A 15,019-nucleotide genomic window follows, 5' to 3' on the forward strand; every position below is an offset into this window, starting at 1 on the left:
TCACTTTGAGAGTCACTTGGTCCCACACATCACCATAGCTGTCCAATTCATGGAGTCACCAAGGCAGAGCATTCACTAGCCCACTCACTCACTCTCACACTCCCACTCTCTCTAGTTCATCTCTCTCTACTCTCTCCCACACTTGTCGGGGACCAATACTAGGGTACCCGAAGAGGAGGAGCTAATGGTTATCAGCATTGATTCATCCGAGCAGTCAAGAGCATGACTACAGCTCCAACCAACCCCTAGGTGCATGGGGTCGGCCTTGCCTGACCCTAGAGTCGTAGGCTCTACCTTGCCCAACCCTAAGGCCACGAGCTCTGCCTCGCCCGACCCCAAGGTCATGAGCTCTGCCTCGCTCAACCCTGAGGCCATGGGCTCCGCCTCGCCTGACCCTAAGGCCACAGGCTCTGTCTCGCCCAACCCTTGGGTTTGCGCTCCGCCTTGCCCGACCCTTTGAGTGTGGGCTCCGTCTCACCTGACCCTTTGGGTGCAGGCTCTGTCGTGCCCGACGGGGTCCCATACTGCCACTAACCACTCCAGGTCTAGGCGTATGGGCCTGGGTCAAAACTCTGACACCAACGAAGAGACCAGCATGCCACGACGTAATTCATGGCCATGATGGGCCATACCTGAGGATTCACATCAAGAACAGCGTCGGGCGTGCCGGTGCTATTCTGCCTAACCCTCATATGGACGCTGATAGGTGCGTCAGTTCACCATGATGTCCGCTCGGATGGAATGGAGCGCCATGACCGATAGATGACACCTACCCATGGTGCTCCAGTGATGGACAGGGCCACGATGTGGAGCCATCCCTGTTGACATCCACAAGGTCAGGGGGACCCATGTGAAGGAGAAGAAGGACCCAATGATCTTGGGAGCCTTCCTCTCTCTCTCGTTCTTCTCTTTTCCCTCCGCTGTAACCCGTGCTTTCCCTTGGCCTATAAAAAGGAAAGCAGGGCACCCCATGAAGGAGACCGATCAATCGAGATCCGTATGAGATCATAACATGAGATAAACACACAAGAACATGACACGAACACATGGCTGAGCAGCGATCAAGGTCTCAGCACCTATTGACTCCTTCCACCAGAGACTTGGGATCATTTCCCTCTCTCACCCGTTTGTAACCCCTACTACAAACTTTCAGTGCTAGTAACACGAGCAGCAACAACGAACTGGACGTAGGGACTTTCTGCCCGAACCAGTTTAAACCTCATGTCCTCTAAGCACACCATCCGAGCCAGACGCGCAATACTAGAAATTTACTCATTGGTGGTAACTCAAAACACCGACAACACTCGAGCAAGTAAGAGGAGAAGGAAAGGAGGAGAAAGGAGAAGGGATTGGAGCTTGGAGGCAGCAAAAGATGGCCATGGAGATCACCTAGAGACCGTTGTCCATAAGAGGTAGGGGTTAGAAGGGGGAGGAGCTCTCTCACCCTTGCCATAAGGAGCTAGGAGGAGGAGGCAAGAAGAAGAGGATTTTGAGTCACCAAGGAGGAGATCTAGCTGCTCCATCACCTTGGAGAGCTTGATATCTTGTTTTTGCAGCCCTTGGTAAGGATCTAACCAAGCTAAACCTAGGGTTGCATCTTTTGGAGCCAAAACCTAGGAAATATTGATTTGTGGACTAGAGTTAGATTGCACCCAATGTAGCTAGAACCAACCAGCTAGATATGCTCCATAGAACCCTAGTAGCCTACCCTGAAGATGGTTTACACACGCAAGCACACTAGGTGAAGAATTGGATTTTGAGTTGCTATGAAGTGTTCACTATCAGTATTGACGGAGGCTCCGACATCATCGGCGGAGTGTCCGTCAGTACTGAATATCTCTCTATTCACCTACATAGAACATGTCTATAACCCACCAGAGTGTTCATCACTACATCAGAGCGTCTGATGAGTTATACACCCGAGACAGAGGAGTGTCCAAAGAACCTAGATCATAGTTTTTGGGTATAGCGGAGCGTTCATCGATATTCTAGAGTGTCCGCTGATATTTAATCCAGCAACCCAAGAGCAGCCAGTTTTGTACTAGATGATCCATCACTCATAGGGAGTATTCGATGGAGCCTGAACACTTAGCAGCCCATAGCACCCTACAGACTGGATCTGACGGATGGTCCGGCATAGTTGACGGAGCCTTCCGATAGGATCATATTTTACATAGAGAGGTTCCTAAGAGCACAGACTTTGTACCAGAGGGTCTGACCCTAGTTCGGAGAGTCCGATGGTCCCAGAGAGCCAATTTCCCACTAAGTCCCAATAACCACCGGACCGTCCGACATCCATGCTAGACTATCCGATAGTTACCAGTCAGCAGACCACTAGTGTATAACTATCAGTGTTTTGTACAAACACCAACTAGTAAATTTATATTTGTTACGCGTTAGGCTCGGATGGTGTACTAAAGGGCACAAGGTTTATACTAGTTCGGGCAGAATGTTCCTACGTCTAGTTTGCTGTTGCTCGTGTTATTAGTACCGAAAAAGGTTCATAGTAGGGGGTACAAATGGTCGAGAGAGGGACAGGTCCCAAGTCTCTGATGGAAAGGTCAAAAGGACACCAAGAGCTCAGTTGCTGCTTGGTGGTGTATTGTGTGTGGAATCGATCTATCCCTTTAGTGGGGTGCTCTACCCTCCCTTTTATAGACCAAGGGGGAGCAGGGATTACAGATGAAAGAGGAAAAAACCAGAGGGTTGAGAAGGTCCTTCGAAGGAGCCAGGTCTTCCTTTCCCCTTATGCCTGCCCTGCTGACATGGCAAACCGTGTTAGGGATAGCATGTTCGTTGATCCTTATAGGGCCATGCCCTGGCCTCATTTAGCAAGTGGGTACGTTCCATCCTACACCGATGGACGGTGCGGTGTGCTAGGGAGCCGAGCTGTGACCCTATGGGGAGTAGACAGGGAAGTGACCATACGTCTGTCACTACAGATGATGTGAGTTCCCTTCTGGATTGTAGTGGTTGTCATATGCTTATGTTAGGATCCACGTCCGAGGGCTGACGGCAGCGCCCACAACACTGTAAGACAAAAGTCAGCGCCTACAACACTGTTCGGGCTCTGTCGGGCCGGAAAGGGCTTAAAGCGTCCGTCCCATCATATCCTGACGGTACCTTCCTATAGGCGTGCAGGGCATGGTCCTCGGTACTATGGTTGACTCGAATGTCCTGTCGTACCCTATGCTCATCATTATGAAGGAGTAGGGTGCAGTCGTCGAGCAAGGCGGAGCTAGCCACAGGACGTCGGGCGAGGCGGAGCCAGCCCTCAATCATCGGGCGAGGCATTGTCCAACCCTCGGGGGTCGGGCAAGGTGGAGCTAGCCCTCGAACATTGGGCGGGGCGGAGACCTGCCCTCGAACATTGGGCGAGGCAAAGCCTGCCCTCAGGCATCGGGCTAGGCGGAGCTAGCCCGGAATGTTGGGCAAGGCAGAGCTAGCCCGAAACATCAGGTGAGGTGGAGCCTAGCTCGGAACATCGGGCGGGGCAGAGCTTGCCCTCAGATGTTGGGTGAGGCGGAGCTTGCCCCAAGGCGTCGAGCAAGGCAGAGCTTGCCCTCAGACATCGGGCAAGGCGGAGCCAATCTTCAGTCATTCGGGCAAGAAGTGTAGCTGTGTTCTTGTCTGTCTGGAAGCATCAACGTTTGATGGTTATTAGCTTCACCCCATTGGCAGCCATGCCGACTTCATTAGGCGCTCTTTTGGCACAAACCAATGACGCGGTGAAAGAAGTCTCCCTATATTATTTAAGCCACACCTTACAGGGGGTAGAGTGCAATTACCTAGATATAGAAAAAATATGCCTGGCACTTGTATTTACAGCACAAAAGCTTCGCCATTACATGCTAGAACATACAGTATATCTTGTCTCGAGAGCTGATCCACTCCAACATATTTTAAATAAAATGACATTATCTGGTATATTGGCTAAGTGGGCGATGTTCCTTTCACAATTTGATATTGTGTTCGTGCCTCAAAAAGCCATTAAAGGTCAAGCTTTGGCTAATTGTCTAGCCACACATCCCATACATGATGACTTTCCCATTGATGATGATCTACCAGATGAGGTAGTCTTCACCACTGCGGTGTCCAATCCAACATGGCAAATGTATTTTGATGGTGCTTGCCAGAAATCAGGAGCAGGCGCAGGGGTCGTGTTTGTCACACTGGACGAAGCAATACTTCCATATTCCTTCACATTAACTTCAGCGGTTTCAAATAATGCTGCTGAATATGAGGCTCTAATTATCAGGCTTGAAATGGCTCACAATATGGGTTTAAACACACTCTCTGTATATGGAGACTCCCAATTAATAATTAACCAATTGTTGGGAATATATACGGTAAAAAAGCAAGGGCTTTTGCCATATTTTTGGAAGGCAAAAGAACTAATGGCTATGTATGCTGATTTGAAAATTTAGCATGTTGTAAGAAGTCAAAATGAGAAAGCATATGCATTGGCAAGCTTAGCTGCTAGCATGTCACTAAATCCGTATCAAACTATGAATGTTCACGTAGAGGAACAAAGAGTCCTCCCCATACTTACTGGGGAAGAGGATGCACCATCTACTTCAGTCATGACTATAGATACGTACGAAATTGAGATGGGTGATTGGAGAACACCTTTTCTCGGTTATCTCCTTCATGGATATTTGCCCCTAGATCCAGGCAAAAGGTCTAGGATTCGAAAGAGGTCACTGAATTATACTTATATAAATGGCACGCTCTATCAGCGTTCATGCAATGGCATTTTACTTCGCTGCCTTGCGAGTAATGAGGTAATTGAAGCTTTGAATCAACTACATTCCGGAGTGTGTGGCGCACACCAATCTGGGCCCAAGCTACACTACCAACTAAGACATTTAGGTTATTATTGGCCTACAATGTTTGATGATTCTATGAAATTTGCAAAGAAATGCCATGAATGCCAAATACATGGTAATTTCATACATTAGCCCCATAAACCATTACATCCGACTAATATGTCTTGGCCCTTTGAAATGTGGGGAATGGATGTAGTTGGGCCAATAAATCCCCTGTCTTCAAAGGGACACAAATTCATTCTTGCCGCAATTGATTACTTCTCTAAGTGGGCAGAAGCTGTAGCACTAAAAGAAGTCAAAGCGAAAAATGTTGAAAACTTTATAAGAATGAATCTTATATATCAATTTGGGGTTCCAGCCCGAATGATATCTAATAATGGCACGTCTTTTAAAAATAGACAAATAGAGAAGTTGTGTGCTAAATTCAAAATTAAGCATCACTTCTCCACAGGTTATAATCCAGCCGTTAATGGTCAAGCAGAAGCATTCAATAAAGTGCTATGCGAGTTGCTTAAAAAGATGGTCTCACAAAATAAGAGACACTGGCATGAAAAGTTACTCGAATACTTGTGGGCATATAGGACCACGACTCGGACGCCAACGAAAATGACTCCTTACTCACTTGTGTATGGAGGAGAGGCGGTCCTGCCACTGGAGGTGCAAATTGCCTCCTTAAGAGTTGCTATCCAAGAAGAACTCAATGAAGATGAATCGGCGAAATCACGCCTAAGGGAACTAGACAACCTCGAAGAAAAATGTCTTCGTGCATTGCAAAACTTGGAGGCATACCAAGCTAGAATGTCTCGAGCTTTTGACAAGCACGTAAGGAGGAGGTCGTTCAAAGAAGGGGATTTGGTTCTAGCAGTCATTCGGTCTATGAATATTACTCATCGAATGCAAAGCAAATTCGAGCCTAAATGGGAAGGTCCTTATATTGTGAAGGATGTCTACTCTAGTGGCGCTTATAGAATCATATCTTCGGATGGCGAGTATTGTCCACCGCTAGTAAATGGAAAATTTCTAAAGCGTTACTACGCATAGGGAAATATGCATATTACGCTCTATTGCTACAAGAGCCTAAACTATTAGCACAAAAAAATGCTCCTTCATGAGCCTAAACTGCAAAGAAAACATGTGCTCCATCGCTTCATGAGCTTAAACTGTAGCGTCAAGAAAAAAATCACAATGCTCCATCGCTTCATGAGCTTAAACTATAGCATCAAGAATAAAAAATCGCAATGCTCCATCGCTTCGTGAGCTTAAACTGTAGCGTAAAAAAACCAATGTTCCATCGCTTCATGAGCTTAAATTGTAGCATCAAGAATAAAAAAATCACAAGGCTCCATTCCTTCACGAGTTTAAACTGAAACAAACAAAATGAAGCTCCACTGCTACATGAGCCTAAACTATTAGCACACAAAAAAAAAGAAAAAACGTGCTCCTTCATGAGCCTAAACTATAAGCAAGAAAAAAGAAGAAGAAATGTTCCACAGCTTCATGAGCATGAACTGAAGCTAAAAAGAAAATATATAAAAAAGATGTTCCATTGCGACATGAGCCTAAACTGTTGGCATGAAAATAAACAAATACCCCCAATGCATCTTCAATGCATCATGAGTTTAAACTGAATGGAACAAAAAAAATACAAAGTTTTTAAATTTAAACTGTGACCATGGAACGAACATTTAAAATGTTATGTCCTCCAAGAGTCTGATATAAAGATCAATATAACGTGAGACTATACGTCATTGCTTGATAAATGTCATTTATATGTGCAAATCTCCGTGTGAATCAAGTGCCCCAAAATATATTTTCAAAAAGAAAAAAAGCGAGATCATAAATAAAAAAATCTCAAGTTTCGAGCTCTGGATCCGTCAACATATAGGAAGTAGTTTTCGCATCCGGACCTCGAGGGGATATCTATTGACACCAATTTTGGTATACCCAAAATATGTGAAAACATTTATACCATATTAAATAAAATAGTATAGATGATCAAATTTCATATGAATATGATATAGACAAATAAGGAATAATATAACATCGCTAAAGAGGAAAAGAAGATCGAGCAAAAAGAAAAAGGAGACACACATGTACATATATGCATGAGCGTGTTCACGCCTTGACAAATAAACAAAAGCACGACAATCACATGTCCCATAAATACACCCGGTCGTAAATACATACACGCATATACGTACACATGGGTCAATCAAAACATGGTCATGCAAGTACATGTGTGGTACATACACAGCAAGCGTATAGCACGTACGTGCACGCCGGCCAAGAAATAAGCTATTTCCTGTTCTCCTTAATCACTTCAGTTAAAGAATAAACAAATGGTCCAAATGCCAGTTGCCAGGTGAGGAGGCAGCTCCTAAGCGCACTTTACACATTCAAATAGAGTCAAGCGCTGGTCAGGTCTCCTATTCGCCGCCGCGAGACCGGGTCATATTCAACTTCCACGCTCGCACGATCAGCGCGCTCAGCAATTCAAACAAAGGCGCCCGTGCCGCATAATCAAATAAAAAAGAGTGCCAAATTGCTGAGGAACGGCTACTCGCTTTGCTCTATAAATAGCAGGCCACGTCGATCGTTCAAGACCCCTCGGCTCCCCGATCGTAGTGCCGCCAGGCTGCCTCTCCATAGCCCCTAAAACAAACTGCTGCCAGGCACCGCAGCACCGCTCCAAGCGCCGCTCTACCGCACTGAAGGCCACCAAAGCATCGCCATCAGGATGCTGGTGAACCGTGAGAGTCCCTGCAAGCCTTGCCGGCAAAAGTTGCTGCTTCGTTGAGTTCAAGAAGAAGGTGAGAGGCCGCATGTCACTTCTCTGATTCCTATCCCACTCTGTTGTTGGTCTTAGGCTACTACATCGACAAACTTCACTGGCAACTCGTCATGCCCCAGTATACGGCTGGCCTATGTCATTGCGGATGAGCTGTGCACGTAGGTCTTACCCCGATTAAAGGTAAAAGGGCCCGTCGAGGCCAACGCTTTGCACCTGAGTTTCATCTCTGGTGACGGTCGGCCAGCAGCGCCATGACCCCACCTTGCATATGGGTTTTATGCCCCGGTGAAGATGAATGGTCGGCCAATAGTGCCACGACCGCGCTTTGCGCATGGGCGATATGCCCCGGTGAAGGTGTAAAAAGGTAGCAAATATGCCTCGGTGAAATGCGGGTTTGGATGCATTTTGGCTCCATCCCATGGTTAAAATTGGGTCGGACGCGCTTTGGCTCCACCCCGGTTATGTTCATGGTGAAAATTTGGTTGGACGCGATCTTGGCTCCAACCCGGTTAAAGGTTCATGGTACAAAATTGGTGGAGGCGTTTTGGCTCCACCCGGTTCATGGTAAATTTAATATGGACGCGAATCGGCTCCATATCTAAACAAAACTATATGTGTTTTGGCCACGACCACGTCGGCCCGTTCTTATCATGCATCAAAGAAAATAAAGAACTCACATGCTTCTACCAAGAAACATTCATATGTGCAAATGAAATTATATAAAAAACAAGACATTGACAACGTACTGCATATTCAGTCCGTTAGCTAGGCATGCATATCATGTAATGTGCCATTAGTTCTGGCCAGCATCCGCTGTTTACACAAACCTTGCATGCCACACAGTCAACAAGGATCTTGTGTCCACATAATCAAGTCATAAATAAACAAAAGAAAAGGTTGTGCATGTTATGCTTCGTTAGCTAGCACCTCCCTTGCACAAACCCAAAACTTGTCTTGCATGCCTCGCTTTGCATTTACAGCGACATAATCAAATTAAAGTACAAGCGTCGAACAAACCAAGATGCTAAGTTAGGGTTGCATCAAAACTGTCACATCTGCCACACCATGCAAATAGAAGCAAAGGCTAGTGTAAAGATTGCATGCATCTTGCATCTTAGCATGTGTTTGGTTTGGAGACCAAGTGGGTTGGATTGGGATGAACCCAGTTTTCTAGGATGGGATGAACCCATCTCATGTTTGGTTTGAGGGTTGGAGCCGTTCCAGTTTTCTGTTTGGTACGAGGGATGAAATGGGTTGGGATGGATGGTACTGTTAACTCCGTTAGTAGCTATCTGTGTGGGACCTAGCTATCAGTGACTCCTCCCTTTTCTTCCACCTCCTGTCGCACCGCCCTGCCCGGCTGCCCCGGCGCGCCCTGCACCGCGCAGCCCTGCCCCGCCATGGCAGCCACCTCCCCGAGCCAGAGCTCGCCCGCCATGGCCGCCACCTCTTCGAGCTCCGAGCTCGCTCGCCCTGCTGCCACCTCCCCGAGCCCGCGCTCGCCTGCCCTAGCCGCCCCCGTCACCCGCTGCTCATCCAGATTCGGTGGCCAGAGGAGCTGCCCCGCGCCGCGCCACCATGGACGGAGCTCGTCGTGCCGCCATGGCTGGGGTCGAAGCTCGCCCCGCGTTGCGCCGCCGTGCCTACCGAGGGCCAAGGGCCAGGGGCTTGTCCCGCGTCGGAGGTCGGGGGCCGGGGGCTAGAGGTCGCACGGAGCTGCGCCATGGTCGAAGCATCCGGACATCGCTGGGCGCCGGAGGTCGCCCATGCTGGCGATGGAGAAGCCTCCGAGCAACCCACGTCTGCGGTTGCCAACGGAGATGCAACAACGTCCATCTGGGTCGAGATGATTCCTCCGATTTGGTGGTACCCATCGAATCCGCATCCAGAGGGAATATACCTTGTGCGGGATGAACCCAACCCACTGATTCTGGAACCAAACAGCAGATCATCTGGGACGGACCCGGGATATCCCAGTTGAACCCGCAAACCAAACACACCCTTAATTACATTGCATTGACCCAAAACAGGTAGATTTCAATAAATAAGAAACTAAAGAAAAATAGTTTCTTCGTGCCAAATACCATGTCATGACCGCTAGTGCTAATTAGCCTGCCGCGGCGCCTTGGTAAAATAAAATAACCAAACGTTACAAACACATGAACTTAGCCCAAACTAAATAGGCTTTGTCATGTTCATCATAATTTCCACGTGTCATCTATGCCCGGCATAGGCTCTCCAGGCCAGGTGCCGAGCATCATGAGTAAATTAAATGTTGCATCTTAGCTGATTGCACCCATAAAGGTCATGTTTAGCTAAGTCATTAAAATATATCAAATTAATAGCATCGTGCCATACCATGAGTATGCATGCTAACCTTGATAAAATAAATTAATTGCACGCACCTCGGCTGAGTCGATGATGCAAACATTTCTTTCTAGGCCATGGCAAAATAAATACTTTGGCTTAGCTCAAATGAAAGAACGGGCATCTCAAACATGCTAAATCATGATCTTAAATGATCCAAAAAGACTGTCAAATTTAGTCTCCAAAGTAAATTACGTGCATACATACATGATATTATGCACCAAAGAAATGTCCGACATACAAACAAATCATTTCCTCCTGGTCGTATATGCATATGTGGCATGATCAAGATGCCCCATGCTGAGTTAGCTAAATTTAGAGCCATATCATGATCTGAACAAATAATAAGATATTCACAAATGTTTTGCATAGATTAAATACATGCATATCATGGTCGCTAGAAAGCTAAGCAAACTAGCGACCAATCGTATAAGGAGTATATGTTAGTTCCTCAACAAATGAAATTGGCATGCTTAAAATAAATGACAATCGTCAAGTTCAAGTGTATGCCAAGCATACAAATTCATCCATCTGCAGCTACAAGACTGAAGACTTTGTTTTCTTTTGTAGTTTGTAATAGGAAGCCGTATGATGTAACCTTATTTTTCATGTACTCATGTTGGAACTCTTAATCAGGGGTGTTCTCTACGGAGATGTAATTAACATAATTTTTATGCAAATATAAAAATTATGAAAGTATGGACTTGCAATACCTGTTCTTTTTCTTTTGTCCCAATTAAATTTAACCAAAACCAAATTTGTCTCTACTGATGTGGAGGCGGGTCATAACTGCCCGTTTCCCCGCCATCAACCTCGGCGACATCAACTGCACCCTCGCCAACACTTCGACAAGGGGCTCTCCATCGACCCTGACAGTGCCAACACTTTGGCAAGGGGCTCGCTATCGACCTCGGTGACATCGACCGCACCTTCAACACACTTCGGCAAGGGGCTCACCATCGACCTCGGCGGCATCAACCGCACCCTCGCCAACACTTTGGCAAGGGACTCGCCACCCGACCTCGGCGGTACCAACACTTTGGCAAGGGGCTCGCCATCGACCTCGGTGATATTGACCTCACCCTCACCAACACTTCATCAGTGCCTCGACCTCACATTTGGGTTGAAGATCCGCACCCGCCTTCGGCACCATCGGCACCATCGCCTCACTTGTCTGCTTTGATGTCACCTTCGGCTCTGCTAGGCTACCTTCGGACCAAGGGCCCACCATTATCATCAACATCAACTACTTTCAATGATGACTTCAACTTCGCCCTGCCGTCACCCTCGGCTAAAGTGAAGAACCTCCCCCAAAGTTCATCGTCAACATCGTCGACAACTAGGCATGAAGCCCCCTCCAGCTCATAAGCATCAGCCAAGAGGGGCCAAGGGGGTGCATTGGGGGACCAATTCAACCCAGAGGACATGTCTTGCTCGCTGCTCATGAGCCAGAGGAGGCAAGCCCCATCGGATTTGACAACTACTCCATCCATGTCCACCTCGACAAATGCATCATCATCGACCTTCGGTGGCAACTCCCGCGTCTATCTACGTTCAATGACCGCTACCGCTAGAACGACTGCTTGCGCTACTATGACTACTTCGGCTACAGAGAGCCACTCCGGCAAGGTGGAGACCCCGATGGTAGCTGAGTCAAACAGGAGCTAATAAGTCATCGACCTCCGCAATCGACAAGTCATCATCGTCATGTCATGGCCTTTGACCCTCGCCACCGAAGCACTTGCTGCTCTAAGGATACCCATCGAAGCCTAGGATTGACTAGGGAATTGTACTCTTGGGCCTTTTTCCTATTATTGTAGCGACTAGGCTTTGTTGTACCACCAAAACCTAGTGGCTAAGGGGCTACTACAGGGGTAGGGGTGGCTGTGCCAACCCCCCTCCATGTAAAAAGGCCTAGTGGCTAGTAGATCTAAGGAGCTTCATGTAAAGTCGTGAACTATAAGGGGTGGGAAGGAAGATGCATCCTCCCACCTCCCATATAAATAGAACCCAAGGACAAGGGGGAAGGCTCTCTCTTCCCATTCTATTCTCCTCTGTAGGACAAGCACCCCACTTTCGTTTCACCCCGGTGAAGGTACCTTTGTCCGTCTGAGTGAAGGGCTACAACCCAACATATAGTAAACGTGTGTCGAGTGTCAACTAGGATCCAATCACAACCACCATTAAGCATAGCAACACATAGAATAGATAAATAGATTAAACAACCGTTAAGCATGGCAAACATAGAATGGATAATAAATAGCATGGCAATGAAGGGCTACAACCCAACATATAGTAAACGGGTGTCGAGTGTCAACTAGGATCCAATCACAACCACCATTAAGCATAACAAAAATAGAATAAGTAAATAGATTAAACAACCGTTAAGCATGCCAAACATAGAATGGATAATAAATCATATGACAAACACAGTATGGATAAATAGATAAAACAACCATTGAGCATGGCAAAAACAGTATGGTTAAACAGATAAAACAACCGTTAAGCTATGGATAAACAGATAAAACATTTGAGCATTTGTTCATGTCATGAGGTTTGGCCTGACGACTGATGAGGCTTAGCCAATGCATTGGATTCTGGGTGACGGAAGATGCAAAGCAGTAGGAAAGAAGGTACACATGGTTATAAATGGCTGGGGCACTTCTTATCCCAACGAGAGATCTCTTATGGAAGCAGTTGCTAAGCAAACTGTTGTCGTAGCTGTTGACCATTTCCCGGATGCATTTAAATACAAGAGTGGATTGATTGAAATCGACCAATGGCCTCCAGCTGAAGAACCCAAGTATCGTGCCACCCATGTGGTCCTTGTGGTGGGTTGCGGTACTGATTTCCTTGGGAGGAAGTATTTTAAAATAAAAAATAGCTGGGGTAAACATGGGGTGACAAAGGCTTTGCCTATCTAAGGCGTGGGGTAGTGACTCCAGGGGTGTTGGTGGAATTACCCGATATTCAGGCTTCTATCCCCTTATCTATGATATGGACTAGAGTAACAAAGCTTATATACCTACTGCCTTATAGCCTAGAATATTTATTTAGTTTCAACAGTGTCCACTTATTTTGTCACCCAGAAGTATGTGGCATGAATTGTAAGTTATTTTGTTGCCATGCAATTTCTGGCATGAAACTATTGAAAAGTCTGAATGTGATCTTCCTTATGATGACATCTATTTTGCAGTCCAGTATGTGGCATAAATTGTAAGTTATTTTGTTGCCATGTAATGTCTGGCATGAAATTGTTGCAAAGTTTGAATGTTTTATGTGCTGTTCCTTGTGATGAGTCAGTGGTGGCTTCGTTCTCCTCTGATCATGCGTACGTGAAAGCTCCAGACTAACCTCGTTCGTCTTCTTTCAGTCAACAATTCGGTTTGGTTGGCCATCCATCGGCAGTTTGAGACAATCATTCGTTTGGAATCACTTGTTTGGACTAATCACTTCTTTTAAATTGTTTTGTCAGTTTGAGAAGAGCAAGAGTAGTCCAGACACTTTCTGGAGCCATCATTGGCTTGCTCGTGCCATTGTGCGTAGACAAGCATGCCGCGTAGTAGCAGGCACAGTCAACACCTAACCGCCACGCACGCGTTCAATAAACGGACGGAAGGAGGAGCACTGTTTGTCATTTGTGCCGTCGTTAAGAGGAGACCTTGCTTTGAGATTCCAAAGTACAGGTGGCAACCGGTGGTGGCTAGGTCGAAAGAGACTGCTTGGAATGCATGGCTACGAAGCCGGTCAGCCGGTGGTTGTGGTCTCGTTCCATTGATGCGGCCGTGCGCCGACCCGATGTGAGCTCGGCTGCTCGGGGCCCTGGCCCCTGTGGCTGCGGCATGGCGCGTGCCAAACCTCGGTAGCCGCCAGGCTTTAATTTTCCGAAACGGTAGTACCGTCCACCGCGGCGTGCAGAAATCGCACAGCTAGCATTCAAGAACGCTACCAAATCCCAGGCACAAAGCAGAGAGAACATCGCAAAAGTGCAACAAACAATGTTTTCTGATCGTCCAATTAATCATGATTAATCATCCTTATCGTTACTTAGCATTTGATTAGGCCCCCCGATTCGATCAGAGCGATCAGAAACCTGATCGTCCGATTAATCGTCGATTACTCGCGATTAATCGTCGATTACTCACGATTAATCGTCCGATTAGGTCTCTTTGTCGATCAGCACTAAATATGTAGATGGGCTATATTTATTTGGGCTAGGCCCATTAGGGTTTCTCTTATATACCTCACCCCACTCTTTCTCTCCTCAGTCCTCAGTACTCCTCACTCCCGTTGTTTGTGCAGCTGAGCTCCATCTCTTCCTTGCTGCGTGCATCTCACTCCCTCCTCCCTCCCTTCTAGTTCCAATCCAAGCAGCCTATCCGTGGATCTTCCCTGCTGCTTGCTACTTCCTCCTCCCTTCTGCTGCAGGGTCGCCTATTCTCTTTCCCACATGCATGTAGGCTATAGGTCTAGGGAGCACAAAGATGAGCTCCTCCTCTGAAGGTGAGTCATTAAATCAGCTTTGTTCTGTCATTTCTATCATCTCCTTTCCTCTGCACTATGCTCAAATCTTGATGCTTTGTTTCTTTGGCTCTTTGCTGAACTTACGTAGATGAAAATTGAAGGCGGCAGCTTGCAGTGGAAGTCATCATGCCTGGGCCTAATCCTGAAGGAGGTGTTGGTGCAAGCTCATCAGTTGCATCAGGTGGTGCTGGTTCAGCATCCTCAGCTGCTCTAGATGTTTCAGCCCTTGTAGAAAAGGCTATAGCAGCACTGCCTCCAGAACTTGCTCAACAGGCTAAAGATCCCAAGAGGAAGGCTCGATCTTAAGACCCAAGATGAAAGTATGGGTGGTGGCCAGATCCTACGAAGAAGGAATTTATTTAGTGCATTTTCTGTAAGAAGGTAGTGCCTACAGGAATCGGTCGGTTCAAGATGCACCTTGCTGGGGGTTATGGGGATGCAGTGAAGTGCCCAAAACCACCTCCAATAGTCTAGCGAGAGATGACTATTTACTTGAAGAAGAATACAA

The 15,019-nt window shown here is 46.9% G+C and overlaps 1 pseudogene; it reads left to right on the forward strand.

Annotated features, from left to right (window-relative positions):
• Positions 1-14,817, forward strand: part of LOC136468666 (premnaspirodiene oxygenase-like) — a 52,882-nt pseudogene extending 38,065 nt beyond the window's left edge.
• The last annotated feature ends 202 nt before the right edge of the window (positions 14,818-15,019 follow it).

This window comes from Miscanthus floridulus, chromosome 8, assembly GCF_019320115.1.
Source record: "Miscanthus floridulus cultivar M001 chromosome 8, ASM1932011v1, whole genome shotgun sequence".
Lineage (NCBI taxonomy): Eukaryota > Viridiplantae > Streptophyta > Magnoliopsida > Poales > Poaceae > Miscanthus > Miscanthus floridulus.